Source organism: Myxine glutinosa, chromosome 9 (assembly GCF_964187855.1).
Source record: "Myxine glutinosa chromosome 9, kmMyxGlut1.1, whole genome shotgun sequence".
Classification (NCBI taxonomy): Eukaryota; Metazoa; Chordata; class Myxini; order Myxiniformes; family Myxinidae; genus Myxine; species Myxine glutinosa.
Genome location: NC_136269.1, coordinates 23,816,644 through 23,838,624, shown reverse-complemented (window position 1 = coordinate 23,838,624; position 21,981 = coordinate 23,816,644). Strand labels below are relative to the sequence as shown.

Here is a 21,981-nt window from a genome sequence, read left to right as displayed (position 1 = left end):
TATGGATGACAGTCATATTTGCCAGAAATGACTACTCGTTATGGGAAGCGGTGGGATGCTGTATGGCATTTGCTAGAGCATCGGGGCTCTATATAAACTTCGAGAAAAGTAGGGTGTTGGTGTTTGGGGAAAGATTTGATAGGCCCAGGATAGAAGTGATGTTTGGGGGTCTTAATGAACAGGTGAAGGTTTTGGGAGTGTTTCTGGTGAAGGTAGCAAACCCGGTGGGGAACTGGGATAAGAAGCTGGCCCAGATTAGAAAGCTCAGTCACGAATGGAAAGGACGGACGCTTGCCTGTCGTGAAAAGGCATTAATCGTCAAGGGGCAATTTTTTCCTGCGTTAAGGACACTCGCTGAGGTGCTGCCTCCATTACCCGGTATCGTCCGTCGATTAAAGGGTATTGTGTATGGGTTCTTCTGCGCATCATGGATTTTTAAACCGAGTTGGACCGATTTGTGCAAAAGAGAGGTGTCTGGGGGCAGAGGCTGCCCTGACCTTCCCGTGCTGCTACATATAGCATCGGTGGCATGTCACCTGAGAGCATTGAAGGGAGAGCTGTGGGGTTTGCGAGGCCTCATCCACTACAATATGGGGCCCATTGTGCGCGGGTGGGAAGTGTTTGATGTTAGATCATCGGCTCCATACAATTGGTTTCCCACATACCCGTACGACCTTTTGAAGCGGGTGATTATAGAGCATGACTTCAAGAGGTTGAAGGAGGTGGATTTTCTCACTTTAAAACTTCATGTCTTCTCGGATGAAGAAATAAGTATTATTAGGGGAACTTCGTTGGGATGGAGTTCTTCATTTTGGGTTTCTATCTCGGCATTGTCTATGCCCGGGCGTCATAGTGACCTGGCGTGGTTACACGTAAAAGGTTTACTTCCCTCACGGCTGGTAGGTGTCACGCGTGGGCTTGCCCGAACAGTCGAATGTCCGTATTCTGGGTGTAATCAGGCAGAATCGGTGTCACATTACATGTGGTCATGTGTATTTGCCCAAAGGTCTTGGGGCATCATCAATGTGCGTTGGCCTTCCACTTTGCTCCCAAATATGAATTTAACATATGAGGTGGTTACAAATGGACTAACAGGGCGAGTTCCTCTGTTGCAGAAGTCAACATATTGGAGGATCACATGTGCATCTTAGATGGCGCTGTGGAAATGCAGATGCTTGGCCATCTTTGGAAGGGACAAGTGGGACCCTGGCCTTTTTGTGGCTATTTTCCTGAGCGAGATAGCCAATTGCTCGAGACTTTTGGGAAGAGCCTCTGTCAAAGAGAAGGCTTTGTGGAAAAAAATGTTTCCCAAGCCGGGGTAGTTTTTTCCCAAGCCGGGGCACGACCCCCTGATTGTTACTTCACTTGATTTGTTAAGTACTGTGAAGCAATGGATTTGTTAAATGATCTGGACATTGGAAAGGAGTTTTCACCATGGGCACATGAGGTTTTGTGTATGGTTTTAATTTTGAATGCAATGGGTTTTTCTTTTTTGTTTTTGGGAGCAATATGAGGGAAGCAAGGGATTTGCGAAATGTTCCGAACATTGGAAACTTGTTTCTTTGGTGAGGTTTGTTTATGGTTTTATTTGTTGACTATTGTTGACTTGTACTATCGAATTTTTAAATAAAACAATATGGTGTTCTCAGGGCGAGGTCCACCCATTGCACTCCGGGTGGGTTGACCCTTGCGATTTCCCCAAATGTGGGAAACTCGACTGTACAATTTGTGGTAGTGGGGGACTGCGTTCGCGCTATCCCCTGATTGTTGAACTAAAAACAGATGAAACATGTCGTTGTTGTTATCACAAGACAAAAATGTACAAGTGGTAAGTTGAAGGATTGTTATCCCCCGTCGCACCGCGGAGCGAAAGGGAGACTATGGTTTCCCCCTCCGTGCGTGCGTAAGCGAAAGATCGAACTCTAATTTGGTGTGCGGATGCAACCCACGTCAAAATCCAAGATGGCCGCCTTGCGCTTTCCACTTTGTCAACTCACATCACTTCAACGACGGGGGACCTAGGCGTAACGCTTGTTGTAGTTCATTCAAAATGACTTTTTTGGATGGGGGGATGTCCAGAACACGTGATTGCAAGTTTGCTTGTGACGTCATCATTGGCACCTGACGGAGTTCATGCCTTCATTGTTTGTCTTCATTGTCGTTGTTATTTTAGTTTTTGAAGCTTTTAAAAGAATTGTCAAACAGGCATGAACTCTCCAATATATACAGGGTCAATCAGAATGATGTATAAACATTTTAAAGTGTTGTATTTCGTAGATACCTGTTTCAGACGCTCGTATAATTGGACACGGAGCCGTTCGTCGTTCGAGCAATCCATGTTCCGCGTCCGGCACTCCCGGCCCGGAGGTGACTCCGGAAGTACATGTGCACAGGACACTGGGCGGTGTTATCAATACCGTTATCAATATTGTTATCAATACCTGTAACAAAACCGTTGTTAATTTGCCTGAAAATTTCTGTACATATTTAGGACAAACACTTAACATTCCTATTTTTGCAGGAGAACCATAACTGATCCACATGGAAAATAATAACCTTGAAGAGCCGGGCTCTTGCTTGAGACGGACGAAGTCACGGGCAAGACACAAACTCGTCCGAGAAGATGTTTATTGTAAAAACCAACTCGGGAACTCTGAAAAGCCCGTTTATCGGGCTGCATATATATCCAAAACCAGAAAGCATAACCGAAACCGAAAGCCACACCTCTCAGGCGAGGCGTGTTTCGGTGGTCACGTGACCGACAGGTGCAAAGGATTATAACCGCACGCGCGGCACGCTTTGGTGGTCACGTGACCAGCCACGCCGGCGCCGAGGTTGTCCGCCGGTGACGTCACCGGCTGGAGCAAGGAGATTCTGCTGCTGGTCTCGCTTGGGGGACCCATGGGTCGCTACACACGCCCCCCCAGAATGGACTTGATCCAGGAAGGTCAACCTGAGGGGGGTCCGGATGACCCGCCCGAAACGACCCCTGGCCAGTCGCGGGGGGGGGGGGGGGGGTCCGGTGTGGTGCCGGGTGGTCGGACTGGGGGTGCAGTGGACGGTGGGGCGGCCGTGCCGCGGTGGGAGAGCCAGCCATGGCGGCTGGCCGACGTCCATGTGGGCCAGTTTGAGGCAGTCCAGCGAAATCCGGTCCGCCCGGCCGCCGATGCTGATGATGAAGGACTTGTTGTCCCGTCGTAGGACCCGGGAGGGTCCGTCGTATGGTGGTCGGAGCGGCCCCCGGTGCGCGTCGTGGCGCACGAAGACGTACTCCGCCGAGCGGAGTGCTGGGGGGACGTAGGATTGGGGGTCGCCATGGCGGGACGTGAGCACCGGGGCGAAACGTCAGGCGGCCTCCTGGAAGTCCGTGCGCTGGCGCGCGACGGACCAGGGGCTGGTGGCGTCGGGCATGAACTCGCCCGGTACGCGGAGGGCCTGGCCGTACACCAGCTCGGTGGTGGATGCCTGGAGGTCCTCCTTGGGGGCCGTGCATAGGCCCAAAAGGACCCACGGGAGCCGGTCGGCCCAGCCGTCGTCCTGGAGGCCGGCCATGAGTGCGGCCTTCATGGAGCAGTGGAACCGCTCGCACAACCCGTTGGCCTGGGGGTGGTAAGCCGTGGTGCGGTGTAGGGTAACGCCCAACGTGCGGGCGATCGCGCCCCATAGTTCGGACGTGAACTGTGGGCCGCGGTCCGACGAGATGTCCACCGGTGCGCCGTAACGCGCGACCCAGGTGGCGATGAATGCCTGGGCCACATCACCGGTGGTGGTGGATGTGAGGGGCACGGCCTCCGGCCACCTGGTGGTCCTGCCCACCATGGTAAGCAGGTGGGTGAACCCCTGCGATGGGGGTAGGGGCCCCACCAGGTCCACGTGGACGTGGTCAAACCGTCGCTCGGGCACGGTGAAGGGAGCCAGCGGAGCCTGGGTATGCCGGTGGACCTTGGCCCGCTGGCAGGGTGTGCAGGCGTTGGCCCAGTCGCGGACGTCCCGTCGCAGCCCATGCCAGATGAAACGCGCCGCCACCAGCCGCTGGGACGCCTTCCGGCCCGGGTGAGAGAGGCCGTGGAGCGAAGCAAAAATGCGACGCCTCCAGGTGACCGCCACAACGGGGCGAGGTCGGCCTTGGGAGATGTCGCACAGCAGGACTGTGTCCGCGAAGGGGACGTCAGCCAAGCGGAGGCCCGTGTCCGCCACCCGGAGCGCCTGCACCGTGCCGTCGGTGGCCTGGTCCGCTGCCATGAGGGTGAAGTCGACGCCGAGGTGGACGGCGTTGGCGCTGGCTCGAGAAAGGCAGTCGGCCACGGCGTTGTCCTTCCCGGCGACGTGCCGGATGTCCGTGGTGTACTCCGACACGGCGGAGAGGTGGCGCTGCTGGTGGGCCGACCACGGCTACGTGACCTTGGCCATGGCGAAAACAAACGGCTTGTGGTCGACAAAAGCCGTGAACGGGCGGCCCTCCAGGAGGTGGCGAAAATGGCGGATGGCCAGGTACAGCCCGAGGAGCTCGCGGTCGAAGGTGCTGTACTTTAGCTCGTTGGGCAGGAGTTGCCGGCTGAAGAATGCGAGCGGCTGCCAGGCCCCGTTTACCAATTGTTCATGGACCGCGCCCACGGCGTAGTCGGAGGCATCCGTGGTGAGGGCGATGGGAGCCTGGGGTACCGGGTGGGCCAGCAGCGTGGCGTTGGCGAGGGCCCGTTTCGCGCCGGTGAAAGCAGCGTCCATGTCTGTGGACCAGACGACGTCGCACTTCGCCGGCTGGCCGCGGAGGGCGGCGTACAAGGGCCGCATGAGTTGTGCAGCTCGGGGCACGAAGCGGTGATAAAAGTTCACCATCCCGAGGAACTACTGCAGTGCCTTGACGGGGCGCGGGAAAGCGGCGATGGCTTCGACTTTGGCTAGCAGCGGCACGGCGCCGGTCCGGGTGATGCGGTGGCCCAAAAAGTCGATCGTCGCCGCACCGAAGTGACATTTGGCCTGGTTGACGATCAATCCGTGCTCACTGAGGCGGCCGAACAGCGTCCGGAGGTGGAGGAGGTGCTCCAATCTGGACGTGCTGGCGACGAGAATGTCGTCCAGGTAGGTATAGAGGAACGGCAAGTCGCGCAGCACGCCGTCCATCAGGCGCTGGAACGCCTGCGCCGCGTTTTTGAGGCCGAAGGGCATCCGGAGGAATTCAAAGAGGCCAAAAGGTGTAATCACAGCCGTCTTCGGGATGTCGGCCGGGCGGACAGGCACCTGGGGGTACCCCCGAATCAGGTCCACTTTTGAAAAAATGGTCCGCCCGCCAACCGGGCGGAAAAATCCTGGATGTGCGGGACGGGGTACCTGTCGGGGGTAGTGGCGTCGTTGAGGCAGCAGTAGTCGCCGCATGGCCGCCATCCGCCCCCGGCTTCGGGACGATGTGCAGCGGCGAGGCCCAGGCGCTGTCGGAGCGCCGCATGATGCCGAGGCGCTCCAGCGCTGCGAACGCGGCGACGGCGAGTTTGGCGGGGTCAAGACGGTGAGCCCAGGCATACACTGGCGGGCCCGTAGTGGGGATGTGATGGTCGATGCCGTGGCGCACCGTGATGGCTGAAAACGTCGGTCGTGTGAGGGCCGGGAACTCCGCAAGGAGGCTTGCGAAGTCGTCCGCCAATGGGAGGGCGCAGGAAAACTCGGTGGGCGCGGCACGGCTCAAGGCGCATGCCAGGGAGCTGAAAGTGTCGGCGTTGACGAGACGCCGGCGTTTCACGTCGACCAGCAGCCCGTGGGCGCACAGGAAATCGGCCCCGAGCAAAGCCATGGGGACGTCCGCCGTCACGAACTCCCAGTGAAAGACCTGGCTGCCGAAGCGGAGGGCGACGGTGCGTTGGCCAAAGGTGCGGATGGCGGAGCCGTTGGCCGCGACCAAGGCCCGCCTGTCCTCCGCCGAAGCGGGAATGATGCTCAGCTGAGCGCTGGTGTCGCAGAGGAAGCGCCGTCCCGACGCTCGGTCCGCGATGAACAGCAGGTTTCCGGAACGGCCGGCGTTCATTGCTGGTAGGGAACGCCGGCTCGCCTGTTTCCCGAACGTGCACGGGGGCCGACATAATCGGGCCTGCCGCCTGAACCTGGCGTGGAAATAACACCAGGCCGGGTCCAGCGGGGGCCAGGTCCGGTCCGGCGGGGGCATCGGGCCCGGGCAACGCGGCGTCGCCGCTGCCAGTCACGCCGGCCCGGCGGCCTCCGGGAAGGAAACTGCGTCGCGGGCGTCGGGCGGGTGGGCAGGAAGGCTCCCGGACGCCACCCCGACGAGCTGGCTCGCCGCTCCGGTGAGCTGGCTTGCTGAAGCGATCTTGTCGGCCTCCTTGGCGAGGTCGCAGGGGTCCACGATGGTCGTACCTGCCAGGGTGACCCGTACCTGGGCCGGGAGCTGGCGAAGAAAGAGCTCCTGAAACAGGAAATCCGAGGGGTGCTCGCCGAGCAACGCGAGCATGAAATCCATCTGTTCGGATGGGCGCGTATCGCCGAGCTCAGGAAGGTCGAGCAGGCGTCGTGCGCGCTCAGCCAGGGAGAGGGCGAAAGCGCCCAGCAGAAGTGCCTTGATGGCGTCGTACTTGCCGTCAGCGGACGGGCTCTGGAGGAAGCTCAGGCAGCGGACGGCGGTCGCGGAGCCAAGCGCGGCGACCACATAATGGTATCGAGTGGCGTCCTCCATTATGCCATGCAGGGCGAACTGGGAGTCCGCCTGCGCGAACCAGACGGCGGCATGTGCTTCCCAGAAGGTGGGCAGTTTGAGGGACACTGCGGTGTCCATCGCGCATCGTAAATTCGGGGTCACCAATGAAGAGCCGGGCTCTTGCTTGAGACGGACGAAGTGACGGGCAAGACACAAACTCGTCCGAGAAGATGTTTATTGTAAAAACCAACTCGGGAACTCTGAAAAGCCCGTTTATCGGGCTGCATATATATCCAAAACCAGAAAGCATAACCGAAACCGTAAGCCACGCCTCTTAGGCGAGGCGTGTTTCGGTGGTCACGTGACCAACAGGTGCAAAGGATTATAACCGCACGCGCGGCACGCTTTGGTGGTCACGTGACCAGCCACCACGGCGCCGAGGTTGTCCGCCGGTGACGTCACCGGCTGGAGCAAGGAGATTCTGCTGCTGGTCTCGCTTGGGGGACCCATGGGTCGCTACAACCTCACATTTGAGCAGAAAAATATCTGTGTTTATACATTGTAAAGATTCACCTTGTATATAAGATCAGTGAAAAACACGGGTGAACGGTGAAGCCTTGTCAAGGTGATGCCTTGTCGAGGTGATGCCTTGTAAAGGTGATGCCTTGTGGAGGTGATGCCTTGTGGAGGTGATGCCTTGTGGAGGTGATGCCTTGTGGAGGTGATGCCTTGTGGAGGTGATGCCTTGTGGAGGTGATGCCTTGTCAAGGTGATGCCTTGTAGAGGTGATGCCTTGTAAAGGTGATGCCTTGTGGAGGTGATGCCTTGTGGAGGTGATGCCTTGTGGAGGTGATGCCTTGTGGAGGTGATGCCTTGTGGAGGTGATGCCTTGTCGAGGTGATGCCTTGTAGAGGTGATGCCTTGTAGAGGTGATGCCTTGTGGAGGTGATGCCTTGTGGAGGTGATGCCTTGTAAAGGTGATGCCTTGTCAAGGCGATGCCTTGTAGAGGTGATGCCTTGTAAAGGTGATGCCTTGTGGAGGTGATGCCTTGTGGAGGTGATGCCTTGTGGAGGTGATGCCTTGTAAAAGGTGATGCCTTGTGGAGGTGATGCCTTGTAGAGGTGATGCCTTGTAAAGGTGATGCCTTGTGGAGGTGATGCCTTGCAGAGGTGATGCCTTGTAAAGGTGATGCGTTGGTGAGGTGATGCCTTGTGGAGGTGATGCCTTGTAGAGGTGATGCCTTGTAAAGGTGATGCCTTGTGGAGGTGATGCCTTGTAGAGGTGATGCCTTGTAGAGGTGATGCCTTGTAAAGGTGATGCCTTGTGGAGGTGATGCCTTGTGGAGGTGATGCCTTGTAGAGGTGATGCCTTGTAAAGGTGATGCCTTGTAAAGGTAATGCCTTGTAAAGGTGATGCCTTGTGGAGATGATGCCTTGTAGAGGTGATGCCTTGCAAAGGTGATGCCTTGTGGAGGTGATGCCTTGTAGAGGTGATGCCTTGTAGAGGTGATACCTCAGTAAAAGTGATGCTTTGTGGAGGTGATGCCTTGTAGAGGTGATGCCTTGTAGAGGTGATACCTCAGTAAAGGTGATGCCTTGTGGAGGTGAAGCCTTGTAGAGGTGATGCCTTGTGGAGGTGATGCCTTGTAGAGGTGATGCCTTGTAGAGGTGATACCTCAGTAAAGGTGAAGCCTTATGGAGGTGATGCCTTGTAGAGGTGATGCCTTGTAGAGGTGATACCTCAGTAAAGGTGATGCCTTGTGGAGGTGAAGCCTTGTAGAGGTGATGCCTTGTAGAGGTGATACCTCAGTAAAGGTGATGCCTTGTGGAGGTGAAGCCTTGTGGAGGTGATGCCTTTTCGAGCTGATACCTCAGTAAAGGTGATGCCTTGTGGAGGGGATGCCTTGTAGAGGTGATGCCTTGTAGAGGTGATGCGTTGGTGAGGTGATGCCTTGTAGAGGTGATGCCTTGTGGAGGTGATGCCTTGCAGAGGTGATGCCTTTTGGAGGTGATGCCTCGTAGAGGTGATGCCTTGTAGAGGTGATGCCTTGTAGAGGTGATGCATTGTCAAGGTGATACCTCAGTAAAGGTAATGCCTTGTAGAGGTGATGCCTTGTCAAGGTGATTCCTCAGTGAAGGTGATGCATTGTCAAGGTGATACCTCAGTGAAGGTGATGCATTGTCAAGGTGATACCTCAGTAAAGGTGATGCATTGTCAAGGTGATACCTCAGTAAAGGTAATGCCTTGTAGAGGTGATGCCTTGTCAAGGTGATGCCTTAATGAACGTGATGCCTTGTCCAGGTGATACCTCAGTAAAGGTGATGCATTGTCAAGGACTCAAGGTGATACCTCAGAAAAGATGATGCATTGTCAAGGTGATGCCTTGTAGAGGTGATGCCTTGTCAAGGTGATGCCTTAGTGAACGTGATGCCTTGTCCAGGTGATACCTCAGTAAAGTTGATGCATTGTCAAGGACTCAAGGTGATACCTCAGAAAAGGTGATGCCTTATCATACTAAAATACGCCATTTGTGTCTGTCTGTCTGTCTGATGAATTTTTGACACCAAGACATTCCGTCCTTACTTATCCAACCTCAAACAAACCTGCCAGGATGACGAAAGGTTACATAATGAAGGTTGTAGCACATTCATTCCCCCCCCCCCCCCCGCTCCCCAAGGGGGTTTCCTCCCCCGGGCGGGTTTTCCCCATCATGCCGTCAATGAGGTTGCATGTTGAGGTGTATATCAATGTTAAATTAGCTTTATCGTGGCGTTTTTCCAAAGACGCTTTGAATAACAAAATTAATAAAGATAACAAAACAATATTAATACTGTTATGGATCTCGGACGTCGGCTCTCCCCTTATCAAGGGGGGGAGGGGTTAATCCCCTTGTCTTTTTATCTGGCCGACCCGAGTCCTGGGGGTTATAACGTCCTTCCCGGCACGGCATTAGGTAGGGTTTGTTAGGCCTAGCGGTTCACTACTACCTAAGTACTAACGCCGGCCGGAAACGAGGGAATAACTCCCGCTCGAACCACGGATATGATGGAATATGCCGAGCGGATAGCAATCCGCGATCCGAGCCGCGAACATTGTGACTAAACCCAATTCTAGCGGTTTCAATCATGCCACGTTTACCCAATGATAGAAAGGACGGATGCGATCGGATGGATAGGAAACCAGAAGGTAGGAAGAACAAAGATGGGTTTATTACACTTTACAAGAAGAAGAAGAAACAAAAGAATGTACAAGATTGGAAGACGAAGAAGCAGCACACAGGGCAGTCTTAAAACAGTGGTATCCTTAATACCCCAGACAAACGTACACACTCACACGGGGATTGTAGCTGGAACAGGTAGAGGATCTGGCGATGGGATCCAGGCTCCGGTCCAGTGGCGAAACCAAGCAGGCAGCTCCGCGTATAGTTGAACGCGACCGGACAGTTATATAGCGGGGGGAAGCTGGTGTCCTACGGCGTACGTAATAGATGCACACTTGTGCCAAACGCCCCCTCTCCAAAGTCCTCTTAATCAGCGTGCCGTAAATCTCTTTATAAAGGTGCTTCTCAATGCGCTCTCTCCCATCAGTCCTCTTTAACGAGCGCGCCTCCAACAAGTCCTCTTGTAATGCATGCTGCCGCCGTGAGTTCTCTCAGTAAATGTGCACGCTGGCATGATGCTGGCATGATGCTGGCTGGCGCAGTCCTGTGAAAGGGCTTTGCGCTCGCTTTTTATATCTCTCCGCGCGATCACTTTGCGAGCCAAAAAGCCACGCCTGTCGGTGATGTTACTTCAGCCCTGGTTGGCTGGTGAGGGCTTACCGGCTCCGCCTTTGACAGCTGGATGACGTGGCCACACCTTCTTCTTGGCATTCCGCCCCCTTTCTCGGGCCTTACCTCGTGGCTTATGGTGGCTTGAGCGAGCGCTAAGGTAGCGAACGCTGCTAACAAAGGTGCGTAACAAATTGGGAGAGCCATGAGGCACCGACTGTAAGGGCGCGTAATGGCGTCGCTTGGAGAGGGAGGTCGCAAAATGAATGAAAGGGCCTACTTCTTATTTGATTCACACAATGGAGATTCAACTATTGGAAACACGGCCTTATCTAAAACACATATTAATGAAATACTGGAATCCTATGGTGGCCTACGTGTTGCTTGTGGACTGACTAGGGGTGCTACCTTTAACCATTTAATAATGTCATATTTACAAGAGTGTGGGTTCTAAAACTGCAACACTGCATCCCCCTTTTTCCAGGCTCGTCCCAAGCTGAAACAAAAGGGCTATCTTTTAAATTAATGTGACACTTAGGTGTGGTTACCCTCTACTTTTAACCTCACCCTGAGTGCGACAGTTTTAACACTAGATATGATATGTGACACCGCCCTGCTGCGTTGCATCCTATCTAACTGACTCACGCCCACAATTAACCAAATTACGGAAATATTTTCAAACTAAACATAGAGCCGGTGGGGAGCATTATTTACAAGACACTAATTATTTACACTACAACCCAGGACCTGTCTTTTGTGGGAAAAGAGAAGATGTTTTGAAAAGAAGAAATGCCATTGCCATGCACTGCACCGATACACCATACCCATATGTACCAATATGCACCATAATAAACAAATGCACCAAAATGCACAAAAAGCGCCAAAATGCACAAAAACAAACATTTTAAAATAATAAAAATGATGTCTTCTTCTTGCGCTTGCTCTGCTGGGCCGATGTTTCTGGCTGTCTTCTTGCTTGATGTTTTTATTACTAAAAAGGGCACACACCGCGTCTGCTTTTTTATTTGTGACCAGCAGGGCCAGCTCAGATGGTCCACTGCTGGGCATAGATGCCACTTAAAACAGTGGTCCGCAAGCCAGATACCGCTGGCAACAATGGTCGGTCCCAGCAGAGGGGCCAGGCCACAGAACGTGTGGTCCATAAGTGGTGCCAGGCCACAGAACGTGTGGTCCATATGGTGCATCAGTGCAGGCAGGAGGCAGCAAGGGTGCAGGCGCACAATCCAGGGCACCTGCACACTCCCCTCGGACACAAAAGAACATGGTCCATGAGTGGGGAAGGAAGACAAAGCAGATTAGCGGGGCAAGGGCACAAGGGTACACATAAAAACAAGGCCATGCGAGATGAGGGGCGTGGGAGCGTGAGCTGAGAAAGCTCGTCCCTAGCGTTCGTCACCCCCCATGTCACCTACTCTACCCTTGCCCCTACCCCGTATTTACACAATCTACAAATTTACAAATTCGTCGCTAACGTCTTGTCCCCCATATCTCCCCTAAACCAAATTCGTTCCCAATCCCTCCCAAGAAGGAAGGGATGGAATAAACCACAATGTCACACTCCGTCATGATGTGTCTTTACTTTCCAAATGTTTGCAAAACATGGAGTGGAGTTCTGTCGCCTCGGTGAGTGGATGCAGATGGTGCGAAGAGATTTTCTCCTATCTATCCTTCGAAATGACATTAACTCTTTAAACTACCCGGGGTCTCGCCCTGCCAATCCATTGGCCATCATTAAACTATGTGGTTCTAAAAACCAATTCCCATTGCACATACTGTGGTGCTCACCAATTTGAGGTCTCACATCCCCCATTTTTCCATCTGTGCCCTCGCACAATTTCGGGGCTGGGTCGTGTGGCTCCCCTAGCAGGTCCTACTTACCTGCGCATCTCCGCCACTGCACGTCGCCACCCGAGCTTGCCTAGCTCCTTCACTACCCTAACCTGGGGAAGGCCCTCCCTGGCACTTACCCCCTCGATGCCCCCTCTGGCATTGGGTTACCCGAGTCCTCTCCTGGGATCCTCGGGCCCCGCTGAACTCTACTGAACTCTAACCTGGCTCCCAGAGCCTACCTGCAGCCTCACCTGGCTGACAGACTACCAGTGGCGGAGTGCTCAACCAACCATATGCACTAACAGGCCACACGCCCAGCCATTCCACACACTAATGCACCCATCCAAGCAGTACTCTGCTACTTTCCGCACCACAGATGTCAATATCCAACCAAAATTTACCTACTCCCTCTACCTAACTTTAAACTACCCGCCCGGGTACTCGTGAAGGGGTCCATCCTTCCCCCATCCACTCCTTCGCACCATGCACTCCACTCCACTCATTCCACACAACCCTTCTCCACTTGCACACCATGCAAGTCAATCACTCAATACACTTACACTTGTCCACAATACTCTGCTCATACATTTTCACACACACACACACACACACACACACACACACACACACACACACACACACACACACACACACACACACACACACACACACACACACACATGTGGGGAGCTGTTATTCCCCTCCCCCTTTGTTAATTCTTGCTGCTCTACCAATTACCAAGCATAGCCAATGATATGTTTTGTTTTGACTGTTTGCTGTATTCTTTTAAAATACTTAGTCCTTTCTTGTGCTTTGAGGATGTGTAATACCCTAATAAGGAGTTCTGTGCTTGTGAGCTTTTGCCCTGTATTGGCATAATCCCTTGTTCCCCTTTTGTGGCCTTGGTTGCAGCTGCTATCTCTCAGCCTCCCACAAACCTTTGCCAATATCCTGTAGGCTGACACATTTATGAGTGTCCACTCCCTTTGTACTTCCCCAACCCAAGTCTCTATACAGAAAGTTGTAAACATGTTGCCACATATTGCTGACCATCTCCTTATCTGAGCTAACCCATGAGTAGCCTTGGATGAACTTCCTTTAACTAACTGAACAACAGGATGGGACTAATGGTGGGGGGACCAATGAGCCCATTCTTTCTCTGTATCTTGTGAGCTAAAGCCACACCCTATATTCTTTATATATAGCAAGTTTAAATCGAATTACTTCAGAGCACCTTGTTGTAGTGTTGGTCATTTCGTGAGCTTCAAGTGACATTGTGATTTCCGCAAGCTTGTGTAAACGAGTTCTAATAAATATATCCGTTGCTCCTTTCTCTGAGTCCTCTGAGTCCCAAGTTCTAAGTCCCATTCCGACATATTGTGGCAGCGGTGGGATCAGTCTGTGCAGTCCGGGACGCGGTCCCAGGCAAGTGAGTGGTGAGACCAGCTGGCAATTGATCCGGGTCAGGTGAGCTGTGGTTTTCTTTTGTTTTTTCCTTTATAGCCTGGGGGTCAGTCCAAATTGTAACCCACTCTCTTGCTCGGATGCCGTTTGTTCCGTTCCCTGCTCGAACCTGATCCACGAACCTAAATTTAAATACGGACCGCTTGGGTCCCGGAGCAACTGACTGTTTATGGACTCGTCAGGGTAACGTTACGTAAGGGGAAGTGCCCCACGTTGGGCGCCCGAGGGTAAGGGGTAATAGATCTCTGGGTTGTGAGGGTAAGGATAAGGGCGGCGTCCCAATCCGAGGCCTACCCGGGAGACATTGGAATTATAAGTAAGGTTAGAAGTATTATAAGGGCGTAGGACGCCAGGAAAGTAAAGTAAGGATAGGTTAGACAGCTGTGTAGGTGGGCGAGCCTCTCAGGAGTAGGTAGACGGCCGTACCTCGCGAGGCGGGCGAACCTCACGGGTACAAGGCTACGAGCCTCTCAAGAGTTAGGTAGACGGCCGTACCTCGCGAGGCGGGCGAACCTCACGGGTACAAGGCTACGTCGGTAAACTAAATTTGCTTAGGATGGGTAATAAGACTGTAAAGGCAGGTGAACCTCTCAGAAATACCCCAGCATTTTTCATGTTTAGGAGGTATGGCTATGACGCTGTGAGACCAGGGAAGTCATGGGTTGCGCTGACTAAGGATCTAGGTGAACCGTGGCCCGAAGGAGGGTCTTTTGCGCTGGAAAAATTGGACGCGTTGTATGGGGCATTAGAAAAGTTAGAACAGGACACGAAACACTTCCCACCTGACTATTGGAAAGTCTTTGGTTGGTGGAAGGAAGAAGCGATGAAGCGACACGCAAGGTCGATACAGGCCAGCTTGGCCGGTGAGGTATCAAAACTCAAGGGCCTGAGGAAACAGGCGAATAAAATGCAGGATGAAGCGGTTAAAGAATTAGAGAGGCAGGCCAACGCGCGACTGATGCCGCTCGTTGAAAATCCAGACCCCGCGGTAGGGGAGGTAGTAACCAATCTACCCTCCCCAGCCCCAGACCTAAGCCCTGTCCCGGGGTTTCAGGTGCCACCTATCCTTTCTGCGCTCCCGCCACCACCTCCCTGCAACCCCGCTACCATCGCGCCCCAGTTACCCCAGGGGCCGATACCCCACGGCACGAAGGTCGTTACCCCCAGAACCATCCGAGCCAGGGAAATCCGTTTGCACAGCTCAGGGCTAACGGGATAGATAACGGGACCGACATCGCAGGGTTCCCACCACCAATGGGACAGGACAGGTTATACCCCTCGCTGGTAGGCTATGATGGGAACGAGACCCCCCGAACCACCGGAATGTCTAGTTTATACCCCCCATTGAAGGAATGCCCTGGATTAACAGAGGGAGAAAAACTGTGCCCCCTACAAGTTATCGGAGTTGATGCAGCAGGTCATGGGGTTCGAGAAAGGGTACATGGAAGGAATCTGCCTTAACGGTGATGCGGGAAAGGATTCAACATTTGCTCATCGAGGACCCACGACAGGTAGCACCGACCATAGCGAATTGGCTCACATGCGAGCATGGCGATTGTGACGTTCGAGATATAACCCATATGGGCACTTCTGTGCTCCCACCCAAGGTATGGGATAAGGCTAAGCAAAGAGCACAGTGGCCGATGGCAGACCCAAGGGCGGTGGGTGCAAACCCCCAGATAACACAAGCGCAATGGGGTGATCTAAAGGTCCGGCTACTAGAGTCTATTGAGCAGGCGCTGTTGCCAGCAGGAGGTCCGGATTGGGGAAAGATCGGGGCCATAAAACAAAAGGCAGGAGAATCAATTGGGGATTACCGGGAAAGGTTGGAAAGGGCCATCGCGCACTGGGGAGGACTGGGCCCGATGCTGATGACAGAACTACCCAACCCATTGGTAAACCAATATTTAATAGAGGGGCTTCGGCCGGCATTAAAGAAACAGGTACAGTCCGTCCTTTTCGGCTGGAAGGGAATGACCACCAACGATTTATGCGACAAGCTGGAACAATGCCCGGGCTCCTCCTTAGAGGAGAAGAAGGATGTTAAGGAGGAAATATTGCAAATGTATGTCCAGGAGAAACGGGCTCAACTTAATCAAAATAAAAAGGGGGATCGGAGTCAGAGCCACATATGCGATCAGTGCCAGAAGTGGGGGCCCGTCCGGGGTCATGAGGACCTCGGGAGGGGGAGTTGGCCTTTTTATAGGGGCCAATCCCCCAACGGAGAGTGGGTCCACCATGAAAGCAACGACTGCGACGGTTGTACTGACCAAGACCATGGACGAATTAACATGGACGAGATAAGACAACAATGGACAATACCACCCCCTCTTCCCCCTCCTCCTCAAAACCCTCAAACTTGGACCGTACCAGGGCCCCCTCCCCAAATTTGGTATCCACCAAGACCCCTTCTCCAAACCCCTGGACCACCCCCCAATAGTGGGATGCAGAATGGACCGAGGGGGACCTGGGCCCCGCCTCGGGATCCGCCGCAATGGCAACAAGTAAACCAGTCACAGTGGGGGCCGCCAGACCGACGGCTGGGCGGAAGGGGCGCCGTAGAGGGACGACCTATGCCCTCCGCACCGCCGGTTCCGCAGGAACCGTGCTTTTATTGCAAGCAAATGGGACACTGGAGACGTGATTGCCCAAGTGCTCGTAAGGGGTTTCCGCCCCAGGACAATAGAGGGGCCTATTGACGGGATGCCGGCGGGTCGCCTAAGGAGTGTCCTCTTTTGACCATGACACCGGCAGAGGAACCGACCTTGACGCTGGACGTGGACGGACGACAATTAGAGTTTCTTGTCGATACAGGCGCGACCCGCAGTACAATTAACGAGGGGCAATTGCCATCTTTGCGCCCCACGGCGAGGAACGTTCAAATAATGGGCGTTTCGGGCTTACCCCAAGCGCTTCCTATTTCGGAGGAAGTGCGAGTAACATGCGGCCCGCTGGAGGCTAAACATGCTTTCTTGATGACCACTACCGCCCCAACAAATTTGCTGGGACGGGACTTACTGTGCCGATTGGGCTGTCAAATTTCATGTACAGAGCAGGGAGTTTTCGTAGATGTCGCGGAATCTAAACACGACTCGTTGATGATGGCATTGTCTCGGCCCGGCCCCACCGCGTATTGGTGGCGCTTGGACGAAGGGGCTCTGGCTACTTGGACGCATATCATAGATAATGTGTGTTTGGACAGTCCAGTTCTGCGAGATTGGCTACAACTGCACCAAATTTCGATAAAACACTTAAAGGATAATCCACCCCATTGCACGGCATATTACGATGCAAAGGGCGAGGACGAGGATTATCGAGAGAAGGTTAAGGAAAAGCTGGGCGAGTGCACGCCTCTACACTTATCACGAATATGGATCGGCCGCGAGGGGATAGGTATCGAGGTAACCCTATCCGTGAGTCAGCGTGCGTTGACCCAATACCCCGAAGGAGCGGCCGCCCATGTTACCCTCACTACTGCCAAGGGGTGGCCGCCAGAAAGTGTAGGTTGGATGGTGGGACGATTACAGGAAGTTCCTTTGCAAGGTTATTGGTTTAAGAGGGGCCGCTGGAGTGTGAGACGGCTCAATAACGATGAAGGGTTCTCGATTGACATTAAGACACAACTGAGGGATGGAGTGTTCGAAGAGGCAGAGTTGCCCCCTAAGGGCACCTATGCCATGAGGGCAGTGCTAACGGACCCGGGTGAGTCAGATTACCTCCTGGCGGAGGTGCCAGACAATTTATGGCCTCAGAGCGACGATGAGGTTGGACGGATGCGAGACGCCGAACCTTTAGTGATATCAGTGCAGCCGGGGATGCGCTTGCCAAACGTAAAACAGTATAAGCTACGACCCGAGGCCGACGTAGGCATAGCACCAGTAATTCAATCCCTGGTGGAGCAGAAAATTATCGTGGAAACTAACAGCCCATGTAATACACCAATTTTGCCAGTAAAAAAGCTGACGAAAGACAAATGGAGGTTTGTACAGGATTTAAGGGAGGTGAACAAGGTGATACAAGGCATACACCCACTGGTGCCGAATGGAGAGACCCTTATGATGTCAATTCCGCCGGACGCAACATACTTCACAGTTATTGACCTTTGTTCTGCGTTTTTCTCTGTGCCCATCGCGGCTGAGTCACAATACTTGTTCGCTTTCACCCATAGGGGGCGACAGTATACTTGGACAGTACTACCTCAGGGGTTTTCAGATAGCCCCACTCTGTTTTCCTGGGCGCTGCACCGCGACCTGGCGGATGTGGAATTGACGGGAGGGTCAGTGTTGTTGCAATACATTGACGATTTGTTGATTTGCTCTCCTTCTAAGGAGGCGTGCGAAAAGGATTCCATGGCCCTATTAAAGGCCTTGGCGGCCAAAGGCCACAAAGTAGGCAGACCAAAACTTCAATTTGTGCGGAAGGTTGTAACTTACTTGGGACACGCCATTTCGCATGGGAAACGGGAATTGGATGCTGGACGGGTGACCGCTATCATGGAGATGCCTCGCCCACGCTCGCAACGGCAAATGCTGCGCTTCCTAGGTATGACGGGATACTGCCGCACTTGGATACTTGATTTTGCGCTGCTGGCTAAGCCACTTTACGAGGCGACCAAATCAAACGCCCCGGACGAATTGGTATGGACGGATGAATTGAAGCGATGTTTCGTAGGGCTGAAAAAGGCGTTGGTCACGGCACCGTCATTAGGACTCCTGGATTATGCGAAACCATTTACCCTTTACACTCACGCCGTGGGAGGTTTCGCCCAGTCAGTCTTGACACAGACCCATGGGGATAAGGAGCGGCCGGTGGCCTACTTTAGTAAAAAGTTAGACCCGGTCGAACGAGGGTTTCCGGTGTGCCTGCAAGCCGTGGCAGCGACCAGGTACGCAGTAGAAAGAACAGCGGACATCGTTATGGGACACCCAGTAATGCTACGGGTACCGCATTGCGTCACTTCGCTGTTGTTACAGCGAAGCACACAGCATTTGTCTAACACTAGATTAATGCAATACGAATCCGCACTGATCACTGCAGCCAACATCACGATCGAACGTTGCACGACACTCAACCCAGCCTCACTGATGCCCACCCCTGAGGAGGGCGAACCCCATGTGTGCGCCGACGTTGTGCAGTTAGTCTCCACGGTGCGATCAGATTTAAAGGACAATCCCCTAGACTACCCCGACTGTACATTTTATGTCGATGGATCAGCTAGGCGCGCGTGGGATGGGTCCCTGTTGTCTGGGTACGCTGTGTGCTCGGATAGCGAGACGGTAGAAAGCGGGCGTCTTCCACCTACATTTTCCGCACAGCAGGCGGAGCTGTGCGCCTTGACCAGAGCGTGCAGCTTAGCGGAAGGCCTTGCCGTCAACATTTACACAGATTCGGCCTACGCTCACGGCGTAGTCCACGATAAAGGGGCCATCTGGAAGATGAGAGGTTTCCTCACATCTGCCGGTTCAGTGATAAAGAATGGCGCGTTAGTAGAAGGGCTCCTCCGAAGCATTTTACTTCCCCGCGCTATCGCGGTAATTAAATGTCGTGGCCACCAAAGGGCGGACACTGACGTTGCCCGGGGCAATGCAAGGGCGGACGAGGCAGCAGGAAAGGCCGCCAACCAAAAGATAGAATGCAACATGCCGATGGTGACACGAGCAAAGGCGGCATCTGCACAGATTGCTGACATTCCGACTGTGGGACCACCCGCCGCACCAACTAAGGACGATATTATAAATTTGCAAAGCGCTGCACCGACGGCCGAACACGAGGACTGGCTCAAACGAGGGGCGATATGCCCTGGGCCAGGGGAAATGTGGACCCTTGACGAAAAATCTATAGCACCCCAGGCCTTACTGCCTTGGCTGGCACGCATGGTACATCAAAATGGTCATGTGTGCCAGAGGGGGGTGATGGGACAGATAAACTACACTTGGGCGGCACCAGGACTGTCACGGATTGTATCCGAAGTGTGCCGATCGTGCGTGGTCTGCCAGCAACACAATAGCGGGGCGCCGCCGAGACATGCACATGACGGGGGACGGCCCCCGCCAAGTGGGCCGTTCGCAAATATCGAGTTCGATTTTACAGAATTGGAACCAAGCATGTCGTTTCGCTACGTGTTGGTAATCGTAGATACGTTCACCAAATGGGTCGAAGCTTACCCATGCGTCAAGTCCGATGCCCCGACAGTAGTGAAGCGTCTCGTGCGGGATTTTATGTGCAGATTTGGCATTCCCCAGATAATTTCGTCAGATCAAGGGGGCCATTTCACGGCGCAGGTGGTCAAGGGCATCCTGAAGGCGTTGGGCGTTAAACAGTCCTTCCATTGCGTTTACCACCCACAGTCATCGGGACTTGTGGAACGAACGAATAAGACTTTAAAGAATAAACTAGCGAAACTTTGCGCAGACACAGGCTTGAAGTGGCCGGAGGCTCTTCCGCTTGCATTGATGAGCATCCGTTCCACCCCGGGTCGCACTACGGGCCTTTCCCCCCACAAAATATTAATGAGACGACCTATGAGCTTGCCCGTCTCAGCACCAACGGACATGTCCACCCTTGCTTTGCCGGTAATGGATGACATGCTTTTGAGATTTTGCATAGGCTTGTCCAATGTGGCACGCAGCATCCATGCTCGAGTACGAGAGGCGCTGCCTGAACCAATAGGCCACGCCATCCACGACTTCCAAGCCGGCGACTGGGTGCTCGTAAAACACTTCACCCGCAAAACTGCTTTGGAGCCACGGTGGAAGGGACCATTCCAGGTTCTACTGGTCACACCGACGGCAGTCTTCTGCGAGGGTAAACCTTCGTGGATCCACGCCACCCATTGTAAGTTGTCCATTCCCGCACCACAAGCCACACAGGACACCGCACCTCACACTGCTGAAGACAATGCACCGTTTAGGGCACTACAGTCTCGTAAGGGCGGCGATGATGGTCATGGTGATGGGAATTCTGGGTAGCTGCCTTAAACCCCCTGCCAAAGATAGGCTCTTGCACTTTGAGCTATCGAGAAAGGACCTCCCCAAGTACCCAGGACACGACAACTATCCAGCATTTCCCCTCTACCCCATCAAGTATATAACGGCTCGCTGGGGAGACAAAGTAGCGGTGAATTGCTGTAGCTTGGAAACACAATTTAAGTGGTTATCTGTACGATGGGTGGAAGCTATAGTGGTACACAATAAGACACCACAGGCACGCATGACAAGACCACGCCTAGTCCTGTCTAAGGTTAGGAAAGTGGAAAATGGAACATACACTGGGGACATAAGCAGTCGATATGCCCCAGGATATCGATGGGGCGAGGGCATCGAGAATACTACCCTCTTATTGCATTATACCCCCATTGGCCCGGATACAACAATGATACTTGAATGTGGAATATGGCCCCCTCGCACGCTAATCCCAAATGGAACTGAACCCTACTTCCGACCTAGTTGCGCCGCCTACGTCATTAAAACCCCGCCTGCCCAGGAAGTAAGAAGGAAACCAGAGGAGAACACATACTGGAAGGTCGCACGGCATATGGCCACAGTACAGAATAGGACACGGTGTTGGATGTGTATGCACCTTCCCCGCACCAGCACAGCAGGAATACCAATGGTAGTGTTACCCCTATCACTCAATGATTTGTGCTCGAAGCCACTAGACACCAAATGAATTAGTACAACCCTGACAAGCCAAGGTTCTGACGGAACCGCGTGTAAACGAGTTTTTCAGTACTCCCCCCCCATCCAGTCCCGACACTTTGAGGAACGTCCGGCGCCGGTTTGGGTCAAGCCGGCGAGGGGGGCCCTCTGCTTAGAAGGAAAGGGCCAAGTAATGGTAGGCAAATCCATGTGTAGAGATACCCTCCCCGCGGACCCTAGGAAAGGGAAACACAGGCTGTTAGTGAATGTTACAAGTTCGCCCTTACATAACCTCACACACCTCCAGTTGGCATGGGAAGGGGAAAACGGGACAAACACTATCCCAGGCCTTCGCACTTGCATGACCACCCATTTAGTGGCTCCGCACGGGACCATGTTTGTATGCGGGAACAAAGCTTACCCGTATTTACCTGATAATTGGGGAGGAATTTGCTATTTAGGATCAGTTTTCCCAGAGATGGAAATGCGACAACACTTGCATAATACCCCTGCACTCATAAGGACACAACGAAGCACCTATTGGCACGACGACGACACCACCACCTTACACGGCGCTGATTGGGAGAAAGCCGTTAGTTTCTTCTTCCCATGGGCTGGG

General features: G+C 53.7%; 1 protein-coding gene and 1 non-coding gene across 2 annotated transcripts in view; both read left to right on the top strand.

The window, feature by feature from the left end:
- The window catches only part of LOC137411810 (neutral amino acid transporter A-like), a 272,303-nt gene that overhangs the window by 219,900 nt on the left and 30,422 nt on the right, over positions 1–21,981 (top strand). The gene's annotated exons all lie outside the window — the stretch shown is intronic.
- LOC137435826 (U1 spliceosomal RNA) lies at positions 1,603–1,763 on the top strand. Its single transcript, XR_010986140.1, has one exon. It is a non-coding gene; the product is annotated as a U1 spliceosomal RNA (small nuclear RNA).